This window comes from Monodon monoceros, unplaced genomic scaffold (genome assembly GCF_005190385.1).
Source record: "Monodon monoceros isolate NGI ecotype Baffin Bay Population unplaced genomic scaffold, NGI_Narwhal_1 Super_Scaffold_11, whole genome shotgun sequence".
Taxonomy (NCBI): domain Eukaryota; kingdom Metazoa; phylum Chordata; class Mammalia; order Artiodactyla; family Monodontidae; genus Monodon; species Monodon monoceros.
The window spans coordinates 118776684-118802726 of record NW_021703767.1 but is presented as its reverse complement, the minus strand read 5'-3'; the positions used below and the strand labels follow the sequence as shown (position 1 = coordinate 118802726).

The 26043-nt window shown below is 38.4% G+C and overlaps 1 long non-coding RNA gene across 1 annotated transcript in view; it reads left to right on the top strand.

The window, feature by feature from the left end:
- The window catches only part of LOC114890158, a 75839-nt gene extending 57992 nt beyond the window's left edge, over positions 1-17847 (top strand). Inside the window, exon 3 of the long non-coding RNA XR_003792257.1 lies at positions 17742-17847. This is a non-coding gene — a long non-coding RNA (uncharacterized LOC114890158). The remainder of the gene's footprint in view (positions 1-17741) is intronic.
- Positions 17848-26043: the final 8196 nt, after the last annotated feature.

Below are 26043 nucleotides of genomic sequence, written 5' to 3'. Positions count from 1 at the left end.
ACACACACACACACACACACACACACACACACACACACACACACACACGGTTGTTTTCATGACTGCTTGAGAAGAAGGGAGATCAACATATTGGTATGGGCCCTCCCCTGAAACCTTCTCCAGTGGTGTGGCCAGGCACACCCATCTGCTGGGTGACAAAAGGATGGGGCCTCTGCCTTCTCTCGTAATCCCAGGCTTGGCCTGTACGTGTCTCCGGTGTAGCCTTTTTCTTACTCTATAGGATACAATATGGAAATCTTCCCAAGCCCTCCTTCATGACAACTGGCAAGCAAAAAGGGACACACTCTGTATAACCAAAGGATGGCAGCTTATATTTGTAACCTCATGTTCAGTTAAACAAAATACTCTGAAATCAGAATATATCCCTACCTATTGCCCAGTCTCTGGTACATAGCAGCTTCACAATAAATGTCTGTTGGCCCATGATGAGTGAATAAATGAATATTTGTAGCCAGTGAAAGAATAAATGGCTGAAAAAATCTTTTCACAAGTTGTTGTTTCATGTTTAATAGAGTGAAATGCAGAAATCTCAGAGGAGTAGTAAACCAGAAGTTATGTTAGCTGGCACTTTTAGAGGATGACTTATTCTAGATAACCAAATTCCCAAACAAGTGAAATTTATTCTTCAAAGCATACATGTATTTACTTTTGAAACTCTCTTTAAAAGGATACTCTGCTTCTCTGCCTTATTAAATTGAATATGTTTTATATAATTAAACATTGTCTTTAATACTTATTAGTAAAAACCTCATTTTAAAGACAATTAAAATTAGATATAGAAATTCCAGGAGTCTCCTTTTGTGTAATTTTTGCTTCACTGCAAAAATAACCTGTGTATCCAAGGGGTACAGACACAAAGTGTGTAGAATGTGAGTAGTCTTTGGTAGGATTTGCTTCTTTATTGCCACAATGTTTATCTTACATGGATACTTCTTTAGAGAAAGGAATTTGGAAAGATCATGCACAAGCAAACCTCAGAGATATTTCAGGTTTGGTCCCAAACCACTGCAATAAACCTAGTCACATGAATTTTTTTGGTTTCCCAGTGCATATAAAAGTTATGTTTACACTATACTGTAGTCTATTAAGTGTGCAATAGCATATGTCTAAAAAAATATACCTTAATTTAAAAAATACTTTATTGCTAAAAAATGCTCACTATCATCTTAGCCTTCGGGAAGTTGTAATCTTTCTGCTGGTGTAGGGTCTTGCCTCATTGCTGATGCTGCTGACTGAACAGGGTGCTGGTTGCTGAAGGATGGGGTGGCTGTGGTGATTTCTTAAAATGAGGTAACAGTAAAGCTTGCTGCATTGAATGACTCTCCCTTTCACGAATAATTTCTCTGTAGCATGCAGTGCTGTTGATAGCATTTTAACCACAGTAGAGCTTCTTTCAATACTGCAATCTTTTTTTTTTTTTTTTTTTTTTTTTTTTTTGCGGTACGCGGGCCTCTCACTGTTGTGGCCTCTCCCGTTGCGGAGCACAGGCTCCGGACTTGCAGGCTTAGCGGCCATGGCTCACGGGCCTAGCCGCTCCGCGGCATGTGGGATCTTCCTGGACCGGGGCACGAACTCGTGTCCCCTGCATCAGCAGGCGGACTCTCAACCACTGCACCACCAGGGAAGCCCTGTAGTCAATCTTGACTATACTACCCAAAGCAATCTACAGATTCAGTGCAATTCCTATCAAATTACTAATGGCATTTTTCACAGAACTAGATCAAAAAAAAAAAATCTTAATATTTGTTTGGAAACACAAAAGACCCTGAATAGCCAAAGCAATCTTGAGAAAGAAAAATGGAGCTGGAGGAATCAGGCTCCCTGACTTCAGACCATACTACAAAGCTACAGTCATCAAAACAGTATGCTACTGGCACAAAAACAGAAATATAGATCAATGGAACAGAATAGAAAGTCCAGAGATAAACCCACACACCTATGGTCAACTAATCTATGACAAAGGAGGCAAAAATATGCAATGGAGAAAAGACAGTCTCTTCAATAAGTGATGCTGGGAAAACTGGACAGCTACATGTAAAAGAATGAAATTAGAACACTCCCTAATACCATACACAAAAATTAACTCAAAATGGATTAAAGACCTAAATATAAGACCAGATACTATAAAACTCTTAGAGGAAAACATAGGCAGAACACTCTCTGACATACATCACAGTAAGATTTTTTTTTGATCCACCCCCTAGAGTAATGAAAATAAAAAGAAAAGTAAACAAATGGAACCTAATTAAACTTAAAAGCTTTTTGCACAGCAAAGGAAACCATAAACAAAACAAAGAAACAACCCACAGAATGGGAGAAAATATTTGCAAATGAAGCAACCAGCAAGAGATTAATCTCCAAAATATACAAACAGCTCATACAACTCAATGTGAAAAAAACAAACAACCCAATCAAAAAAAAAAGGTGGAAGATCTAAATAGACATCTAAAGAAGATCTAAAGAAGACACACAGATGGCCAAAAAGTACATGTAAAGATGCTCAACGTTACTAATTATTAGAGAAATGTAAATCAAAACTACAATGAGGTATCACCTCACATCAGTCAGAATGGCCATCATCATAAATGCTGGAGAGGGTGTGGCAAAAAGGGAATCCTCCTACTGTTGGTGGGAATGTAAGTTGGTACAGCCACTATGGAGAACAGTATGGAGGTTCCTTAAAAAACTAAAAATAGAGCTACCATATGATCCTGCAATCCCACTCCTGGGCATATATCTGGAGAAAACCACAATTCGAAATGATACATGCACCCCAATGTTCACTGCAGCCCTGTTTACAATAGCCAGGACATGGAAGCAACCTGAATGTCCATCAACAGAGGAATGGATAAAGAAGATGTGGTACATATATACAATAGAATATTACTCAGCCATAAAAAAGAATGAAATAATGCCATTTGCAGCAACATGGATGGACCTAGACATTATCATACTAAGTGAAGCAAGTCAAACAAAGACAAATATCATATGATATCACTTATATGTGGAATCTAGTTAAAGAAAATGATACAAATGAAGTTATTTACAAAACAGAAACAGACTCACAGATCTTGAACTCAAACTTATGGTTACCCAAGGAGAAACATGGGGGGAAGTGATAAATTAAGATACTGGGATTAACATATACATACTACTATATATAAAATAACTAACTAATAGGGACCTACTGTATAGCACAGGGAACTCTACTCAATTTTCTGTAGTAACCTATATGGGAAAAGAATCTGAAAAAAAATGGATATATATATAATGTGTAACTGATTCGCTTTGCTATACACTTGAAACTAACACAACATTGTAAGTCAACTATACTCAATAAAAATTAAAAAAAAGAAAGAAAGAAGATGTGGTATATATATACAATGGAATATTACTCAGCCATAAAAAAGAATGAAAGAATGCCATTTGTAGCAACATGGGTGGCTCTAGAGATTATCATACTAAGTGAAGTAATCAGACAGAGAAAGACAAATATCATATGATATCGCTTATATGTGGAATCTAAAAAAATGGTACAAATGAACTTGTTTACAAAACAGAAGTAGAGTCACAGACATAGAAAACAAACTTACAGTTACCAAAGGTGAAAGGTGGGGGGAGGCATAAATTAGGAGATTGGGATTAACATATACACACTACTATATATAAAATAACTAACTAATAGGGACCTACTGTATAGCACAGGGAACTCTACTCAATATTCTGTAATAACCTATATGGGAAAAGAAACTAAAAAAGAATGGATATATGTATATGTAAAACTGATTCACTTTGCTGTACATCTGAAACTAACACAACATAGTAAATCAACTATACTCCAATAAAAAGTAAAAAAAAAAATTGGAGTCAATCCTTTTACATCTTGCTTTGTCAACTAAGTTTATGTAATATTCTAAATCCCTTGTCATTTCAACAATCTTCTCAGCCTCTTCACTGGGAGTAGATTCCATCTCAAGAAACCACCTTTTTTGCTTATCCGTAAGAAGCAATTCCTCATCCTTCAAAGTTTTACCATGAGATTGCAACAATTCAGTCACATCTTTAGGCTCCACTTCTAATTCTAGTTCTCTTGCTGTTTCTGCCACATCTGCAGTTGCTTCCTCCACTGAAGTCTTGAACCCATCAAAGTCATTCATGAGGGTTGGACTCAACTTCTTCCAAACTCCTGTTAATATTGATATTTTGGCCTCTTCCCATGAATCACAAATGTTCTTAATGACATCTAGAATGGTGAATCCTTTCCAGAAGGTTTTCAACTGACTTTGCTCAGACCCATCAAAGGGATCACTATCTATGGCAGCGAGAGCCTTTAACAATATACTTCTTCAATAATAAGACCTGGAAGTCAAAACTACTCCTTGTTCCATGAGCTGCAGGTTGGATGTTGTGTTAGCAGGCATGAAAACAACATTAATCTGATTGTACATCTCCATCAGAGCTCTTAGGTGACTGTGTGCATTGTCAATGAGCAGTGCTATTTTGAAAGGAATCTTGTTTTTCTGAACACTACATAGCAACAGGGGGCTTAAAATATTCAGTAAGCCATGTTGCAGACAGATTTGCTGTCATCCAGGCTTTGTTGTTCTATTTATAGAGCACAGGCAGAGTAGATTGAACATAATTCTGAAGGGCACTAGGATTTTCAGAATGGTAAATGAACATTGGCTTCAACTTTAAGTCACCAATGACATTAGCCCCTAACAAATGAGTCATTCAGTCCTTTGAAGCTTTGAAGACAGGCATTGGCTTCTCCTCTCTAGCTATGAAAGTCCTAGATGGCATCTTATTCCTATATAAGGCTGTTTTATCTACATTGAAAATCTGCTGTTTAGTGTAGCCACCTTCATGAATGATTTCAGGTAGATCTGGATAACTTGCTGCAGCTTTTACATCAGCACTTGCTGCTTCACCTTGTACTTTTATGTTATGGAAGTGGCTTCTTTCCTTAAACCTCATGAACCAACCTCTGCTACCTTTAAATTTTTCTTCTGCAGCTTCCTTATCTCTCTCAGGCTTAACAGAATTGAACAGAGTTTGGGTCTTGCTCTGAATTAGTCTTTGGCTTAAGGAAATGCTGTGACTGGTTTGACCTTCTATCCAGACCACTAAAGCTTTCCACATATCAGCAATGTCTGTTTCACTTTCTGATAACTCAGGTGTTCACTGGAGTAGTGCTTCTAATTTCCTTCAAGTGTTTTTCCTTTGCATTCACAACGTGGCTAACTGTTTGGTGTAAGGAGCCTGGCTTTCAGCCTATCTTGGCTTTTGACATACCTTCCTCACTAAGCTTAATCATTTCTAGCTTATGATTTAAAGTGAGAGATATGCAGCTCTTCCTTTCACTTGAACACTTAGAGCCATTGTAGGGTTATTGACTGGCCTAATTTCAATATTATTATGTCTCAGGGAATAAAGAAGGCCAAGAAGCAGGAGAGAGATGGGGGTACGGCCAGTTGATGGAGCAGTCAGGACACACTCATTTATTAATTAAATTCACTCTTATATGGACACGGTTCATGGTGCCCCAAAACAATTACAATAGTAACATCAAAGATTACTGATCCTAGATCACCATAAGAAACATAAAAATAAGGTTTGAAATATTGTAAGAATTATAAAAATGTGACACAGAGATACAAGTGAGCAAATGCTGTTGGGAAAATGTTGCCAATAGATTGCTAGAGACAGAGTTGCCCCAGACCTTCAATTTGTAAAAAACATGATATCTGAGAAGCACAAGAAAGCAAAGAACAATAAAATGAGGTATGCCTATACTATATTTACTTAATCACATATCTGTCCTGGACTTCGGATGTTAGCTTGAATTCTTGACGTATCCCAGTTTCTACCTTGCAGAATAACAAAAACCTAATTTTATTTTGATTAGAAGTTCTTTTAGTGACTTTGTAGGGTACTACATTCAATCATGGATGTGCACAAGGATATTCCTTGAAGTAGACTTTTATAGTTAACCTTTATTGAGCACATGCACTATTACCAGTCATATTCTAAGCATTTTAAGTTTACATTGCAACTCTATGAAATATGACATCGTCACCATTTTCAGATTAACTGAGGCATAGCGTGGTTTAGTAACACCCCTAAAAACCTCACTGCTAGAAACAATGTTGGCTTTTCTTGGTGCCCTACTTTTCTCCACATTAGACATATATCCTCCTCCAATCCCCTATGTTATCATTGTTATAAATGTCTTGTCAGAGGCAATGAGGTCTAGGGATAACCAATGGGGGGTAGATCATAGTACCAGAAACAGCTTTGACATTGATGTCAAATTTCACCATGACTGGAAAATTATCCCGCACATTGGTAAATTTTTTGCTGACGTGTCCTCCATGGAGCCCCAGCCCATGTCATGCCCTTCTAACCATGGAGCCTCTCCTCCCCGAGGAGCCTCTGCGTCTCCAAACCTCACCTATTCTCCTCAGGCAAGCCGGGGGCAAAACACAATTTTCTTCCCTCCACGATGCTGGGCAGCTCACCTTCCTTTTTGTAATTTCCTCTTCCTTTAGACCATGAATGGATTGGTATTCTTCATGCCCCAAGAGGCTTTTCTAGATATTTTCCTAAACAAAGAGCCATCTCCACTAGTATATGGAAATAGTGATGGTTAATGTGTTTTGTCTGTTTTATGTATGGATAGTTTCTTCTCACTATATCTATTATTATTAAAAAAAAATTGAAAACAATTTAAGTGTGTGATAATAAGACACTGGCAACTAAAAGATATGGCCATGGGATGAATTGTATATTTAATTTCACAGGAAAGTGTTCACTAAACATGAAGTGAACAAAGCAGATTACAAAAGATTACAAAACACAATGTGCAGTTCGATACCTTTTTTTTTTTTTTTCTGGTACGCGGGCCTCTCACTGTTGTGGCCTCTCCTGTTGCAGAGCACAGGCTCCGGACGTGCAGGCTCAGTGGCCATGGCTCACGGGCCCAGCCGCTCTGCGGCATGTGGGATCCTCCCAGACCGGGGCACGAACCCGTGTCCCCTGCATCGGCAGGCGGAGTCTCAACCACTGCGCCACCAGGGAAGCCCCTTTTTTCTTTTTTTTAAAGTCTATTAAAAAAAAGATTACAACAGGACTTCCCTAGTGGCACAGTGGTTAAGAATCCACCTGCCAACACAGGGGACATGGGTTCAAGCCCTGGCCTGGGAAGATCCCACATGCCACAGAGCAACTAAGCCCATGCGCCACAACTACTGAGCCCGCACGTCACAACTACTGAAGCCCACGCGCCTAGAGCCCGTGCTCCGCAACAAGAGAAGCCACTGCAATGAGAAGCCCGCGCACCACAATGAAGAGTCGCCCCGCTCGCTGCAACCAGAGAAAGCCCACGCGCAGCAACGAAGACCCAACGCAGCCATAAATTAATTAATTAATTAAAAAAAAAAAAAGACTACAACAGAGTGATCCCCTCTGGGTCTATCCTGATGTGTAAGAGCCTTTCAAATACTTCTAACTGCTATGCCTTCCTAATACCACCTTCACTAACAACTAACAGTTACAGACTCTGAGGGCTTACTCTGCACCAAATACAGTTCTGTGCACTTCACAGGAACTAACTCATTTAAACTCATTCAAAACAACTGTTATCCCCACTTTATAGCTGGGTAAACTGAGTCACAGAGAAGTTAAGAGCCTTGTTCAATTCACCAAGCAGTCAGTAGCCAAGCCAGATTTAAACCCAGAAAGTCTGGTTCAGACCTTACACTCTTTCTAGTAAGCTGGGGTGTTTATCCTCTTTCCTCTCTCCATCTCAGCTGTTTCTTCCTACTTCAGTTGGTTTTGCTTCAATCAGCCTTTGCCATTTTTCCTGTGTGCTCCCGTTTGTTAGGGAAGAGTGGGGATGCTCAGAGTAAACATAATCTAACTTATTAAACCAATAACCTTAATTTTATGTACAATACTAAATCAATAGCTTCTGAGCAACGAATATCTTACGGTATCGCTTATATGCGGAATCTATCAAAAGTGATACAAAAGAACTTATTTACAGAACAGAAACAGACTCACAGACTTAGAGAATGAATTTATGGTTACCGGGGGGAAAGGTAGGGGGAAGGGATAGTTGGGAAGTTTGGGATTGACATGTACACACTGCTATATTTAAAATGGATAACCAACAAGCACCTACTATATAGCACAGGGAACTCTGCTCAGTATTATGTAACAACCTAAATGGGAAAAGAATTTGAAAAAGAGTAGATACATGTATATGTATAACTGAATCACTTTGCTGAACACCTGAAACTAACACAGCATTATTGTTAATCACCTATACGCCGGTATAAAATAAAAAGTTAAAAATAAAACTTCTGGTCAAAGGAATGTTTATTAAAGCTCCCCTGCCCCTTCCAAATAGAAAGGGAATAAGTCTTTCCTTGTCATTTAGAGATTTTTTTTTTTTTTTTTTTTAGCTGTACGCGGGCCTCTCACTGCTGTGGCCTCTCCCGTTGCGGAGCACAGGCTCCGGACGTGCAGGCTCAGCGGCCATGGCTCACGGGCCCAGCCGCTCCGCGGCATGTGGGATCTTCCCAGACCGGGGCACAAACCCATGTCCCCTGCATCGGCAGGTGTTCTCCCAACCACTGCGCCACCAGGGAAGCCCTAGAGATCTCTTCTTGTTTAATACATGTTTGAGGCTGTTTCCAGTAGTTGAGTGGCTGGAAGTCTGACTGTTGGTTGTCATTGCTGTGATGATTATATACTTAATACAATTTGCTCTTCAACCCCTTTACTGTCTATGGAAGAGCTCAGAGATAAGGGGATTAAGTGAGCATCTGGTGCCTCCAGTGATAAACTTGGAGAAGGCCCCGGGCCTGTGAATAATAGATTGTGGGTGGAATATTTTTTTTATTTATGCCTGGAGAGTCTTTGAGGTGAAGAATCGTGGGTGGGAGATGCCCATACAGCCTAGGGACACTGAGGGCACACTTGACAGTGGGCAGAGCCCACTTCCCTGGTCCATTGTAGTCAGGCCCTCGACAGGGGTCCAGAAGCGTCCCTACCCCCCAGTTGTTTTCTTCCTCCACAAGAGAAGGGAACGGCCCAGCTAGCAGGAGAACAGTGGGCCTCGCAGGACGTTGTTATGAGGTTATGTTTCCATCTTGTTCCAATCTCTGCGTGGCTGGATAGAAGTTTCTTCTCCATAAGGGTGCCTCGTAAATGTGTCACCACATGAATTCTCGGGAAGAGCTGGTAATTCTTCATATCTGCCCTCAAACATTTTACTAATCAATTTCCCTGAAGTCTCCTGCTGAAGAATATTAAGAGAGAAGATCAAAGGCAGATGCGCAATTGATGGTGCTAAAAAGGGGGGAAAGTGACACTGATTTCCAGTAGATAAGATGATGCTTGTTGTTTCACCACGGTGCCCAAAACAAAATAAATGATAAGAACTAAATACGGAACTCCTGGAGCTTGCTTGTACACGAACTGATTTCCCTTCTGCTCTCTGTGGCTGCAGTGGGAGAGAAGCCCTTGGAAGACTGTGTGAAATGACTGAAAAGCAAATGCCTTTGCACTGAATTTAATTTCTAGACTTTCCAGTTGTTTGACTGTGGGATTCTGCTCTGCTCACCTCTCACTGCTCCACCATTTCTTACCTTATTTATTATTATAAGATATCCTTTAAGTAAATATATGTGAAAAATTGAAATGTAAGACCATAACATAATCTCCCTTTACATCATGTGTTCATCTTGTCATGTACGGATTGCCTTATTCTTCTGTAAGATGCCAAACTTTGGGTGTTAGAATAGCTGCCCCATGGCCCTTTGACTGGGTTGCTTTTGTCATCACAGTACATCAACCTAGATTTGCCCTGTCATACAAATGTGCCATCAGTAGCTTAGTTTTGACAGTTTTAGTTATGTGTCTTCTTGTAGCATATTGTCACACACTGACAAGAAGAAATGTAGTTTGCTAAATATAAATCCTCTGGGGAAAAGAGAGAAGTAGCTTTTGGGGTAAGAACTATAACCTATTTTTAAGTTAATTTGTTTCATGTTGGATCAAGAACCATTTCTAGGTGATAGAAAAAAGTGTTTTAATATCTAGTTTATAAAAAACAAAGAGTCTTAGGAAACTAGCAGATGATTTTATAACATTAAACATTAATCCTTCAGTTATGTACAGTTACCATAAAATATTAGTGAAAATAAGGGTGTGGCAACACCAACATCACTTCTGGCACTAAAAACTTATACATGCTCTGCTCTACCAAAGGAAGTTCATGGTGCTGTGTGACGCCAAAGGTAAAGAACCATAGTGTGATGCCAGCGTAGACATAGACTGACCATCTGGCAAGAGGAGGTCAGTTACCTTGGAAACATCTGATCTTAAGCACAGGACTTCGCTGGTGGCGCAGTGGTTGAGAGTCCGCCTGCCGATGCAGGGGACACGGGTTCGTGCCCCCATCCGGCAAGATCCCACATGCTGCAGAGCGGCTGGGCCCGTGAGCCATGGCCGCTGAGCTTGTGCGTCCGGAGCCTGTGCTCTGCAACGGGAGAGGCCACAACAGTGAGAGGCCCGCGTACCGCAAAAAAAAAAACAAACAAAAAAAAACTCAAGCACAGATTTGTAAGGGATACAATAATAGATTGTTTTTAAAAAACATGTTGTTAACTGGCTGGCTCCGGTGAAAGAACATGAGACTGTTCAGCTCATGATTGCATCCACGATGGACTCCCCAAAACAGCAACAATAACAATGGGTTTCCATGCTTAGGCCCATAACATGTTTTCTCCGCCTCTATTCCCATCAGTCCCAGCTCAAGTTTCCTCATTTTATTCCTTGGCTTTAGATTATTTTTTACTTAAGCAGCATTTGACATGATAAAACTTAGCCTTATGAATGAAATATGTATTATCTGATATATCTTATGTCTGAACTTAAAAATATTGCTTTCCAAATGGATCAAGCTTCTAAAAAATTCTAACAAATCAAGATTTTCCTGATTGGCTCTTCACTTTCACAAACAAAAGACAAATCTTTAGGGACCTGCCCCTTTGCTCAGGGTGGCCCTTTGGTCTGGGACATCTGATATCCTCTTGGTTTCTCTCAATCTATTCTTCCTTTATAGACAATTTTGTCCTCTATCTTATCATGCAAGTGTACTTACCTTCCTAGAGCCTACTTATACTCTTTTTTTTTTAAATCGAAGTATAGTTGATTTACAATGTTGTGTTAGTTTCAGTTGTACAGTGAAGTCATTCAGTTATACATATACGTATATACATATTCTTTTTCAGATGCTTTTCCTTTATAGGTTATTAAAAGATATTGAGTATAATTCCCTGTGCTATACAGTAGGTCCTTGTTGGTTATCTATTTTATATATCGTAGTGTGTGTATCTATTAATCCCAAACTCCTAACTTATCCTCCCCCACTTTCCCCTTTGGTAACCGTAAGTGTGTTTTCTATGTCTGTGGGTCTGTTTCTGTTTTGTAAATAAGTTCATTTGTATCATTTTTTTCTAGATTCCACATATAAGTGATATCATATGATATTTGTCTTTCTCCATCTGACTTACTTCACTTTGTATGATAATCTCTCGGTCCCTGCATGTTGCTGCAAATGGCATTATTTTGTTCTTTCTTAGGGCTGAGTAATATTCCACTGTACATATATACCACGTCTTCTTTGTCCATTCATCCGTTAATGGACTTTTCTTACTTATATTCCTGTTAACTGAGTTCATGTCTACCTTCCCCACTGACTGTAAATTCCCCAAGTGAAAGAAATGTTTCTTCTTTACTTTTGTTTCCTGCAGGGAGAGTAAATGCTCAGTAATTGTAAACGTAAATAGAAGGCCCTGAAAGAGGCCCTGGAGCATGGAGCATGTGGTATTGTTAACCTTGTAGGAAAGGGTCCAGGAGCTTTGGGTCTGAGTGATGATTCATTTCATGGTGTCTCCATATCTCTGGATGATATATTAGTAAAGTGGATGAATCTGAAAATAATTTTTTGGTTTTTTTCTTTTATTCAAGAGTACATTCACCATAAAAGATACAGAAACAATAAAACTAAACAGAACAAAACAAACAACAATAAAACAAATAATAAAAACTAGACAAAACAACAACAACAAAGAAACATGAAAACCCAAATGAAAAAATAAGAGCTAAATAATAAAAGCAGGCAGGGAAAAGGAAAGCTAGGAAGTTTAGCTTAATTAAGGCAATCTCTTGTACATTTACTGTAAGGGAACATTAAAAGCCTTTGCAGTGTCTCTGACATAATAAAACAGTTGTTGTTATGGCAATTCTTCGAGGGCCCAGATGAATTAATTAGCATATTCCATAGCATTAATAAGGTCAGCTGGGCTTTTCAGGACCCGTACAAGAAACAAACATTGAAATCTCTAGTGGAGATATTCTGAGCTGTTGATAGAACTTCCCAAGCTAGGGCCCCTGCTCCTTGGACCACCTGCTCCAGGACTGATAGGATTGAATTTGGGTGGAAAGGCAGCCTTACCAAATGAGTCTGTGATCCTGGGTGTTCTGTAACCCATTGGTAGCCACCTCCAGGTATATAAAACATGTCCGTGGTATGTCCATGCACATTCTGCCACCAGTTAAAACAAAGGGTCACAGAGTCAGAGGTAAGACTTGTAAAGCACTGACAGATACACCATTCACAGAACAAAAGTTTTCCCCAACTCTGTCCAATCCAGGCCAATTTAAGTAAAAGGCAGGGTAAAGGTAGGGGATGTTTGTAAGGAACCAGTGGAATTTTACCAAATGGAAGGGCAGATGGTGGATCCAGAGCTGAAAGGTCCGAGACACAGGTTCCTCCACTTCTCCCTTGATTGTCTCTATTTTTCTCGGCCCATCTGCTTCACCTTCTAGTCTGTTTGTCGATCACTTTTCTCTGCTTCTTCATGCAAGGACTACAAGTACCAACATGAGACACATCTCCCCAGTCACCACATTTATATGTCCTTAAAAATTCAGTTTCATCAGGTAAGTGACAGGAGTCCCTGAGTCTTAACAGTAAACTCACAGGAAGGAGGATCTCATTAATCCAGCTCAGGTCAGTATTTACCTTAATGGAATGATTTGGGCAAAAGGGGCAGGGTCCCAGAGGTTGACTGCTGGAGAGGGGTTTTAGAGAAGAGGGCAGAGCCCAGGCAACATTCACAAAGATCTCATTTAATGAATGTAGGACCAACCACATTTGCGGTAAGTGAGGACCCTGTGGAGGCTTTTGTCTGTTGCAGGAAAGGACGTCTGGAATGTTAAGGAATCAGCTTTCATTTCCTTCTAGGTTAGGGAGGGAAATATTTCGTATCTTAATGAAGGCTGGGCCTTGATCATCAGTGACATTACTTAGAAGTACTGAGTCTCACTCACTCCTGTAGGAAGCCAGAGAGTGAAGTTCAAACACACCTGTGAAATTTAAAGGCACGAATAATCGCTTCCATAATTGTTTCTGCACATGTACCTTGAGAAAAGCAGTATTGGGAACAGCAATTAATGATTTTAATAATAGTTGTCATTGCTTGCTGTGGACATTAGTCAGTGTCTGGCCTTCAGCTGTGACATTGTCCTCTCAGCCACTGTAATCCCTTTTTTTTTAAATCCATGTAGAACCAAACACAAATGATATCCCTATGAACCATCAAAAATGATGATAGTTGCGGTGACGGTAGCGATTGGCAGCAGCTACTTCCTTTTCCCTGCACTCCTCCGGGGGCCTCCCAGAAGGACTGCTGTCTTCCTTTGTCACCACTGGCTCCTTGCCTTCTCCTCTCCCTATGGGTCCTTGTTCTGTTTTTAACTCTATAGATACTGCTCGGCTCTACAGACACAACCTCCTCCACACTCCCAGCCAGAACATGGAGCCACGCTTTATGCTTTACACTTTTCACATGAAATGTAGACCTTTATGAGCATGATGTTTAAAATATAATTTGTGTATCTGAGTCAGACCAATCTAGAGCGAGCACATTTTAAGAATTACTCTGTAAACATCTTTCTTCTTTTCCTTTTTCCTTAAGTGATGATTTTTTGTTTTTACATTATACTGTGACTTTCATTATTATGCTTTAGTTCTGATGACAGAGCTACCAACACAATAATAGTGTCTGCTCCAGTAATTTAACAGAAGAAAACTTACCTACAGCCATTCTGAAGCATTAATAAAAAGCTTAGGGCTAAGGGAGCTTCAACGGTGTTGGAAGGAAAGGTATTAGATGTCAAGGCGTGGAAAGGTTACCTCAAAGCAAAGATATATTATGACAATTTGAGAATCTAATAGTTATGTAGTTTCCTTTTTGTGTTTCTGCTGTTATGGAAAATATAGGGAATCTTTATTATTCTACTCTTTGTTTAGTTTCCCATCTAATTTCAAGTAGCTACAAGACAGGAACCTTTTTCATACTTCTAATGCCTCAGCTGAGCCCACAGAAGGTGTTCAATAAATGTTTGTTGATTGATCTATATGAACAAATACTTATCCTTGTAAAAAGTTTTCCTGGGTTTTTAATAATACTGAGGAGAGCTCAGTGTAGCACAGAATACAGGTTTTTTTCTCTTCCTGTTTCCCTTTCCTCCCTAAATAATTCAGATGGGGTTGATAAAGGTGTCCATGTCATTGGGAGTGGGGAGCCAGGGGGACCCAGAGTGGACTGGCAGTCAGAGGTCTCACAGAGTGAAACGGGCACCTACATCTGAGGGTGGCCCAGCATGGTTCCCTTAGAACCTGAGCAGGGTGAGAGAGAAATTCACGTGGATGGGTGATCTTATGTAGCATGTCAGAGTCTGAGCAAGTTGAGGAGGTGTCCACGGACAGGGGCAGCTGCCATCAGGAATTGGAGCCCGAGTGGGCTGAGGAGGACATCCAAGCTGGCTTTTGAGTCTTTGATGGGGAATAACCAGAAATGGGATATTGGCCATATATATGGAGAAATTGATCAAATAAATATTCTAAAGATAATGGGAACCAGTTTCTCATGGTTGGAAGAGGTGTTACAAATATAGCAAGGAAGGAAACTGGAATGAACTCTGCAGATTGGATTCAACAGTATTGGTGTGAATTCATGGCCTTTAGTATAGATCAATAAAGACAGTTAACTATAGAATTAAATATAGTTATGTGTTTGTAAACACACTGAACATTGATGTATGTGTGTGTCTGTGAACGTGTTAAGTGTATACACACATAAATTCCCTAGCTGTGTCCACTGAGAGGGCTCTGGAACAACTATTCTCCACAAAAAGGATCCAGGGCTCCTTTGAGAAATACTGCACTCAGGGATGGGGCAGGAGAAGTTTGATAAGCCTGAGTCATCTGTGGCAGAAGACAGAACTCAGAAGTCTTCTTGGATGGGTTCCCAGTAACCAAACCAAGTACAATTTGTGTATCAAAATAACTAATGATTTTAATGAATTATATATAACTCATTGGCCAAATAGGAAACCATGAGTCCATGATGATACAATTAAATAAATAAATAAACAAACTAAAAGCTTGATAAGAAACAGGATATTTAGGTCCCATGTTCATCAAGTGATCAGTGAATACCATTATCAGTTGGACAAACTGAAATTATGTCCCAATTCTCACATACTAGGTATATAAGTGAATGACTAATAAAATATGAAGAAGGAATTAATGCAGATGAAAGTTGGAATATATATAGATTAAAAGTCTTATTAATAAAAGCAATAGACAGCAAAATTGACAAACATTTGCTACTGTGATCAAGCGAGAAAATAACATGAATGATAATATAGTAATAGAGAAGAAGAAATAGGGCTATTAACTAGAGCTGTGGAGATGAAGAAAATGCCATTTAGAGACTAAGTACATTTGCAATTCTAAGAGACAAAATTATTTTTCTAAGAAGATACAAATTAATAACAATGACTCAAAAAGAAGTAGAAGACTTTAAAACCGTCAACAACCACAGAAGAAATGGCAAATGTAGTCAGAAGTCTCCCTCAAAGGAAGAACTAGTGCCCGATGGTTTACTCTGTTTCATAAAAATTTAAAGGAAGAGCTAATTCTCATGTTTTAGAAATTCTTTCAGATGATTAAAAAAGGTAGAAAGCTATCTAACTAATTTTCCAAGGCTAAGGTTAGAGTGATACCAAAACAGAATGATTTTAATACAAAAAAAAAGGGCAAACTTCTAGTAGTATTCTAATTATAAACATAGATGCAAAACTTCAGGGCTTCCCTGGTGGCGCAGTGGTTGAGAGTCCACCTGCCGATGCAGGGGACACCGGTTCGTGCCGCGGTCCGGGAGGATCCCACATGCCACGGAGCGGCGGGGCCCGTGAGCCATGGCCGCTGAGCCTGCACATCCGGAATCTGTGCTCCGCAACGGGAGAGGCCACAACAGTGAGAGGCCCGAGTACCGCAAAAAAAAAAAAAAAAAAACTTCAAAATTGCAGCAGAGTATTGAAGGTATGACTAAGTAAGGATTGTCTTAGGAATTTAGATTTTTCATTAGGAGGTCTAATGTAATTCTCTCTAGAGAGAGATTAAAGGGGGAAAATACCATATAATTATCTTAACTGTTGCCCTTCCAAAACAATTAATAAAATCTAATACCAGTTAGTATTAAAAACTCTTCACTTGGAACAGAAGGGAAATTCCTTAATGTGCTAATGGATTTCCATCAGCTATCCACAGCAAGTGTCAGAGAAACTGGTTTAACTATTGAAGACTTCTTAAAGTCAGGAATAAGACAAAGATGCTAACGTTTACTGCAAGTCTTCAACACTGCTAGAGGATTAAGCCCAAACAATAAATTTGATAAGAAAAAAGAAAGAGGAACTGTTGGAGAGTAAGAGCAACTGTCATTATCTGTAGATGACACAATGACCTTAAATAGAAAACATTGAATTTAAATGGGAAGCGTTTTAGGCTAGCGAGACTTAAATGTGCTATTAGAACGAACGATCCCGGCTTATGAGGGGAATCACTGTCAATGATAACACTCTGGTTTTAGTCCCATTCTGGCCAGGTAACAAAATTAATTTTATATTGAAAAGCATTATTAAATATTTGTCCTATGTTAACTCAAGTTGTTTCCATAAGAAGTCACTTTGTTATCTTTAGAAATGAAGCTTTTATGTGTTATGTCATTATTTGGGAAATGTTTCAAAATAGAAAATAGAATTGGGCTGGATTCCAATAGTTTTGCTGTTCGTTCAAAACAACCATTTCCAGATATTTGCTTTCTTTTTCATCTCCTTATGGAAAGCCAGCAGATTCACATACGTGAATATATACAAATTCATATTCTATATTTGCCATGGAGTTCCATTTTCTTTTTATTTGTATGACCTTCTGAGTTGTAGAAATTATTATTATTGTCATTATTACTTTCATGCATCATTGAACTCTTTTCAAGCCGTTGATCTAAGTTTTCACACGGGCATTAACTCAGCATGATACTTACAACAGAAAATATTAAATTCACAATTATGAAAAATATATCACAAAAGATGGGAAAGTTCATCAGCTGAGGCAAAAATACACTCTGTTAACTGAAGCATAGTCAAGAAGAATTGATCAACACACTCACAGTACCCAGGACAACTTTTCAAAATGTGATGATTATTGGACATGTGACAAGATTTCTGTGAAAATCAAATCATAAGGTTCTGAAATGCTTGTTAGCATAATCATTTCCTTGCTTTTTCTTTTAAAGCTTCCATGTTATCTGAGACCACTTGATTGACAACTGTGGACCACCAGATGTCTGGAACCTCACTTCAGGAAACCCTGCTCCACAAATTTGAGGAAGGAAAGTTGAGACAAAATCTGAGTTGAAATTACATAGAGAAGTGAAATCGCTGAGAGAGACCACTCACCTGTACTCTGTTTTCAGTGGAGAGGCTCAAAGCCATTCCCTGGAACGAGTCTAGTTGTGATGCTTTCTCCTCCATATTTGAGGACTTATAATTTATAAGTTTGCAAGCTTCCATGGTGATGATGATGCTTTAGAAGTCATTGGGAGTGGGAAAGCAGAACCTCATAGAACTTTTTCCCCAATAAAATCACCTTTAAAACTACCTATAGGGCTTCCCTGGTGGTGCAGTGGTTGAGAGTCCGCCTGCCGATGCAGGGGACACGGGTTCGTGCCCCGGTCCAGGAAGATGCCACATACCGCGGAGCGGCTGGGCCCGTGAGCCATGGCCGCTGAGCCTGCGCGTCCGGAGCCTGTGCTCCGCAACGGGAGAGGCCGCAACAGTGAGAGGCCCGCGTACTGCAAAAAAAAAAAAAAACTACCTATAACTTGTCTCTGTTTTCAAAAAAGGAACACATCAGTCTTCAGTTTAAAGGAAACTTTCCAAAAACATTTTCCAATAGTATTAAATCTACTTTTTTGTTATTACAATAATCTAGATATAAATCTGAGTTCATTCCGTATAATACTTAGTGCTTTTAGACAACAGAAAGTAAACAAAACCCTCAAATTGCTTAGGAAAATATTCAAACTTGATAGAGCCTTTAGACATTGATATAGGCATGTGGCTTTTGGTTTCTGCATATTGAAGGGATTGGCTATGGTAAAGTCAAATAAAAATGTATGGGTGTGTGAGTGGAAAAAGAAAAGAGAAAGGGAGAAGAGACCTCTGTGGATGATTCCCTTTGCTAACCTCATGTTTTCTTGGCTTTGAAGTGAAAATATCTGGTATTTCCAGCTTGGACTAAATCACAGATTTCTAATGAGTTTTCTTGATATGTGCTCTGACCTGATTCAGGTCAGCTTATTGCTTTTTCTTGTAGTTGAAAAGCAGAGGAACAGGAGGTAAGCCTTCCTTTGCTCATTAAGGTTTCAGCGAGTGATCTTAACTCAAGCATTTCTAATTAAAATGTAAAGATCATTAGTAGGCGCCATTAATAGAGGTTTGTCTTTGGACTCAGAATGTTCTGATGGAAGTGCCAGGTGCACTCCTGCACCCACTGGGGCTGAACAATTGCTGCTCTTGGCAAGGTCTCAGAACAGGCTGGGGTTTCTGTCTGCTACCTGAGCTGCTGGTGACAACTGCAACTTATGTCAGGCTCAGGGGCAAGGAGGAGTGGAGAGGAGAAACAAATTGCAAAGGCACCTTTACCTTTTTACTGCTACCAATTTTCAGCACCAGCAATATAATATATACACTACCAAACGTAAGGTAGATAGCTAGTGGGAAGCAGCCGCATAGCACAGGGATATCAGCTCGGTGCTTTGTGACCGCCTGGAGGGGTGGGATAGGGAGGGTGGGAGGGAGGGAGATGCAAGAGGGAAGAGATATGGGAACATATGTATATGTATAACTGATTCACTTTGTTATAAAGCAGAAACTAACATACCATTGTAAAGCAATTATACCCCAATAAAGATGTTAAAAAAAAAAAAAAAGAGGCAGAGGCATAGTGAGGCTGATAAGAAAGACATTAAATACTATTTAAAAATTATTTATTGCCTCCCCCTCCCCCCAAAAATAAGATACATATTCATATGGTGGCATCATTTTTATTCCTTTTGGGCTTGAGGAATTCAAGTCTCTATGTAAGCCCCAATCATGCCGAACATTTCAATATGTGTTATCTTTTCCTAAAGATGAATATTACTTTTAGTTCGACATTTTAAATTGAGAGATTAGCTGAAAGAAAATTCTAATTATAATGGCTAAATTATTTGATTTTGAATATGAAAATTGTGATTAATTGAATCTTTAAAGGTATAACATATAGGTACAGGAATTAAATGAAGGGTTTAACCCAGAGCCTGTAATACTTATGGCTTGTTTTATATATGTTATATTAAAAGACTAAATTGAAGAGGCATAATAAACAGCAAGTTAAAACATAGAGAGCTATGAGGATGGCCTATTACTTGGCCTTCATCTTAGAAGTATTAATGTGGGGATTTAAGACAAATCAGAAATAAGAATAAAATTAATGGTGTTCTATACACTCTGGTAATTATAGAAAATTTTTGCTAATTTATTGCTTTTGTTTGCTTCTCCATACAATCATCTGAACTTCTGACCCATTTCAATTAAGTTACAATAAAATTAGTGTTTCTATTAAAGTACTTGGAACTAATAGAATAAAAATTGTTTCTTCTGTAATCAAGGCTACAGTGTTGCCTGGGGAGGGCTTTTTGATGTATGTGTTGGGGGGGGGCTGGGGGCTGGGGAAGTTATTTGTAATTTCAGACGCGGTTACACTCGATGGCAAATACTCATAATTTACATGTACATTATTATGCCTTTCATCTTATGGATTAAATTTGTTTGAATTATTTGAGGAAGAATGTGAGCATTGACTTTATACTGTGGCTTTATATAAAATTCATTGAAGGTTTAGAAAGTTTGGAGACTTTGAAAATGTACACCATGCTATGAGCGGAGGAAGAAGAATATTATTCCCCAATATATGTGAAGTAAGAAGGCACTGAGTTTTCATCTGTAGCATGAATGAGATGCTCACTCCATAAAAGGCTATTAATAATTTGAGGCCATCAAGGAAGATGATCATCTGACTACTGTGACAGAGTGAAAGAGCGGTAGAAGAAGAACTGAGTCAAGGAGGAGGTATATTGCAATCGCTTTCCTTTATAATGAGAACAGATAGTGTCCAGTTTTCATTTAGATATGGCTATTGGAATATACTGGGATAGGCCCAATTACTATAGATATATATTTTCAGTAGATATGATTTGTTAACCATAAATCAATAGATTCAATTGTCATACTTCTATAAGACTTTAAATGTAAGCACTTATAAATCAGAAAAAACTAGATTATATATTTCACTGTCATCATGGCTCATATCAAATACTTACCCATTTTAAAATATATGTATGCATCTAGAGTGACCAAGTGATTCCCTTTCAAATACTGAGTATGCCCAATATGACAAATGTAAAAAAGTCCTATTAAAGAAGACCTTGAGGAACACATAAAGTGAACTTACCCCAAGTTGAGTTTATCAGAGCCTGCAAGACTATAACCATTAGAATGGTGGTTCTCAAGCTTGAGTGGTCATCAGACTCACCTGAAGGCTCATTCAATCCATATTGCTGGCCCCCACCCTCAGATTTTCTAACAAGTCCCCAGGGAATGTTGATGCTGCTTTCCAGGGACCCCATTTTGAGAACCACTGCATTGGAAGATGCCTAAGAGATTTTGAGAAAAGATTTTTCTGCCTTATTCCAGTTTTCACTTGACTAGATTTTTTTCCTTTTCTTTTCTTTCTTAAGAAAAGAAATTAATTAATTAATTTTTGGCTGCGTTGGGTCTTTATTGCTGCGCACAGGCTTTCTCTAGTTGCAGCAAGCGGGCTCCTCATTGAGGTGGCTTCTCTTGTTGCGGAGCACTGGCTCTAGGCACGCGGGCTTCAGTAGTTGTGGCACACGGGCTTCAGTAGTTGGGGCACACGGGTTTCAGTAGTTGTGGCTCATGGGCTTAGTTGCTCCGCAGCATGTGGGATCTTCCCAGACCAGGGCTCGAACCCATGTCCCCTGCATTGTCAGGTGGATTCTTAACCACTGAGCCACCGGGAAAGTCCTAGACCTTTTTTTTTCTGTGTGGCTTATCAGGAAAAAAAAAAAAATATATATATATATATATATATATATATATATATATATATATATATTAGTAACATCACTATAAGATACAATCTGCAATTATTTTCACATTGTGTTTTACATTACAACAAACACGTATAATGTATATTTAAAACATATATGGTTTTATAGCTCTCTGTTTATTTCTCACTAATCAAAATATAGCTTTTTGCCAGATTGGTCTGAATTCTGTTAAACTTGTAAATACCTTAGTGATTTTGAATTTGAATTTGGAGATGGTGGTTAGAAAAGGATTGGAAGTTGAAGGAAAATCTCTAAGGAGATACCACAGTTTTTTCTCAGGGTGGTCTTAATGACCCATAATCGGCTTTTGCAGAGAGAATTGGAAAGAAAAATTCATTAGAGATCTTAAAGATATCAGATATCTTGAATAGTTCTGTCCTTTTAGAAAATGCTTCAGCATTGAGATGTTCTAATATCTGAGATTGATGATACTTTAAAAATATAAAATCAGTTAAATGTCAATAGTTACTTTGGTTCAACTCATCTACATTTGGGTGTCTTTCCCTTAAACTATGCACTTTCTAATCGGCCCTCCTCAATCCAATCTTATTGTCTATAAAACCCTGTCTGGCAAATGGGTTGACGGGAGCAGATGTTAGGTGAATAATTGTGATACATCTCTTTGAGCTGCCTGCTCTTCCCTGCTGTGGGCTGCTGGAGTGTGAGCAAGGGCTCCCACTCTCTCCTTCTTTGGCTCCCACCTGCCCACACTTGATTAGAAATTTAAAAATGAGAGACCTTTACAAGGGGCAGGCTTCCTAGCAGAGAAGATTCCCCCAGTCTCCTCCCAGGAGTCTGTCTGATCTTGGTGGAGGGTGTCACTACTGTGGACGTGCCTTTGTGTATTAACTCTGCATCTTGTATTGTCTGGAGACAGACTAGGCAAACAATTGAGGCTCCAAGTGTTCGTTGGAAAATTGCCTCTGATTTTTTTCTTTAGTTCCAGCGTGGATTTTGCATTTGGGGTGTGGCAAGTTAGCATATATTTCTGAAAGTTCAGCACCCTATGTCCACTGAAAAACATTTTTTTTGGTTGTCCCATTTTTTTTTTAATTTTTGTTTTTTATTAAGTATAGTTGATTTACAATGTTGTGTTAGCTTCTGGCGTGCAGCACAGTGATTCAGATATATATATATATATTCTTTTTCAGATTCTTTTCCTTTATAGGTTATTACAAAATACGGAGTATAGTTCCCTGTGTTATACAGTAGGTTCTTGTTGGTTACCTATTTTATATATGGTAGTATATATATGTTAATTCCATCCTCCTAATTTATCCCTCCCCCTGCACCTTGCCCTTTGGTAACTGTAAGTTTGTTTTATATGTCTGTGGGATTATTTCTGTTTTGTAAATGAGTTTGTATCTTTTTTTTCACTGAAAAACATTTTAATCTTTATTTGATCAGAAACTACAAAGGTGTGATGGTAGTGGAATTGTAGGTGTATTCTTAAAGTATGGATTTAAGAGGTGGATATCATATTCACAGGGAGATTGAGAAAGGTTCAAAAAGGAGGTGACTCATACGCAGGTTGAAGCATGCGGTTGTATAATTACAACACATGTACCTTCATAACATTGCATTCATTTTTGAATTTGTATGTATAGGCATTCAACGCATACGGTTCTAAAACATTCTTTTTTGACTTAAAAGTATATCATGAATATTTGTCCAACTCGGTCAATACAGATATACTTTATTCGTTTTAATAGTGGTCTGATTTTTTATTGTATGGCTGAATTCTAATTGTTTTAACCAATCTCCTGTTGACGGACTTTTTTATCTCTATTCATTGTTATAGCAAATGATACTGCAATGACTCTGTGTGTGTGTGTGTGTGTGTGTCTTTGTACACATGTAGGAGTATATCTATGAGATAGATTCCTCAAAACTAAACTTTCTGGGTTGACATGTATGCACATTTGGAATTTTGAGTTATTATCTAATTGCCCTTTAAAATCCTTATACTGATTTAGAATTTCACCTACATTTGAGAATGACTCTTTTCACCCCCTCACAGATTTATAAGGCATTCTGATAAGTGATAATTCGTATAGACTAGATATTTTGATTTACATTTATCTAATCATTATCGAGGTTGTCATCCTGTATGTTTATTAGTTATTTGCTTTTTCTCATAAATTTCCACATTGTGACTGATTTTTAGAAAAATTATTTTCATAAATGATATTCTAATAGTGGTAGTTTTGTTTTTCATTTTCACACTGCTAAACCTCTGGAACCTAGTTTTGAATAAGGCATGAGGCAGGGGTCTAGGTTTACTTATTTTCCAAATAATTAGCAAATTCTTCCAATACTAGTTGTGGACAAAATAATTAACCCACTCATTTGAATTGTCACCTTTATAATATTAAAAATTCTCTTATGCCTAGGTCAGTATCTGTATTCTCTTTTCTTCCATCTGAAGAAGAAACTTCCTTGTTGGCTAGTTTTCTGTGTGGCAGGAATTGTGAGGAATGCACATCCTGCACAGAAGAAATAGTCAGTGCAAAGGCTCAGGGCCATGGGGCAAGTGCTTTGTAAAATGCAATAATTTTAGTGTGGTTGGAGTTTTAAGTTTAGGAAAAAAATTACAAATATTATTAGGAAGTCCCAAGCGAAACTAATGAAAAAAAATACTGTAAATAAAACAGCACTCTCCAACAGAAATGTAATATTTATCCATTTCGATTTGTTTTAGATCATACATACTTGGCCTTATTTCATCCCTTTGTTATTTTTTTATAGAAGGTCAGTATATTTAAGTACAACTTTTTAATGTCTTTGCCTTTAACTCATTATTGTTAGCTTCTCAAAGTAAACATTTTTTATCAGTTATATTTCAGTAGTTTTCCTCTCTCTCCTTGGGAAGAAGAAATACTGAGGAAAAAAATGTTCTGGGATTTTGGTGTTTGCATCTAATCTTCCTGAACTTCTCAGTTTCTTCCTTCATTCCTTCCTCCCTCCCTCCCTCCCTTGCTTCCTTCCTTCCTTCCTTCCTTTCTTTTGAGTTCAAGCAGAACCTAAACATAAGGTCATATGACAGCGGGAGAGAGGGCATTCATGCAGACAGAAATTATGTTACAATCTTTGTCATCAATTTTTCATCCTTAATGTTGACTTTTTTGTAAAACAAATGTAAACATAGTATCTTGCATGCTGACGCGTCCAAATGTTTCCTATTACTCCTAGATCTTTCCATCACAGTTATCAAATTTAATTCAAATAAACAAAAAAAGCCCAACGCACAGCTCACTTTTTTTCTTGGTGAGAACATCATTCTCTTTTTACTCTCTCTTTTCCTATTTCCCTCCTGTCAGGTATCCAGATAGCTGCAGGCAAGAAAAACACTTTCAAAAGTTATTTTGACTTAAATCAGCATCACTTCCAAGGTTTTACCATTAAAATGTAATTAAAATGTCATAATACTTACTTTTAAATTGCTGATTTAAATTCACATATCTCAATGTAGTCTAAGTTTTTCAAAAACATCATGCCTCCCTACACCAAACAGACCAAAAAAAAAAAAGTTGTGTCATATTTACTAATAAAATCAACGTACTGTTCTACAACTCCAAAATATTCACTGAAAGAAATTTAAGTTCCTTTTCTGTTGAAAGGTTGAATGTTTAAAGTTATTTCCTTACCAACATCACAGGTATGGTACACAGATTCCTGGGAAAATAACACAAGAGGAATGTGAGAGTATGCTATTCATGATTGGTAGCTTCAAAGCCCTGCACTGGAACACCATGTAAATATGCCAAATTGACTGTTGCAGAATAGACAACTTGTTGTGAAATTTTGGACATTTTCCACACCCAGTGGTGCCAGACCCTGGAGGGGGTGGGCATTCTGGTCCAGGAGCAAATAAACAAGTCAATAGAAAAACTAATTGTTTGAAAGACTGACCTCTGAACAAGGGTATCTCTGAGCTCCCCAAAGGGTCAACTTGGATTTGGGAAATATTTCAGTTCTCCCTGTGACATGTAAACTTGGGTGCTGATCAAAGTGCTTTGTTTTGGTATCTAAAAGCTCAATCTCTGAGACTGTGCCAAAGGTTTTACTGTCATGATGTGTGGGGTATATTAGCCAGCACTGCTGGCTTGAGAAATCCACATATTGTTCTAAAGCAGAGAATTTGCTTCTTACCATTCTCCTCCCTGGTTCTGTATAATGAAAAATTCGTGACAAAAAACTGTTCTTTTTTTGTTTCCTAATAGACTTAGAAAAGAATTAGGGAGCAGCCCTCTTAGTACTGAGGTACTTGGAGAGCCCAGGGAAGACAGTGACTCTGTTGAAATAAAAGAAAATTATAAAAAAGACTCCACGAAGACCACTAATGTGAGTCCCAAACAGTTGA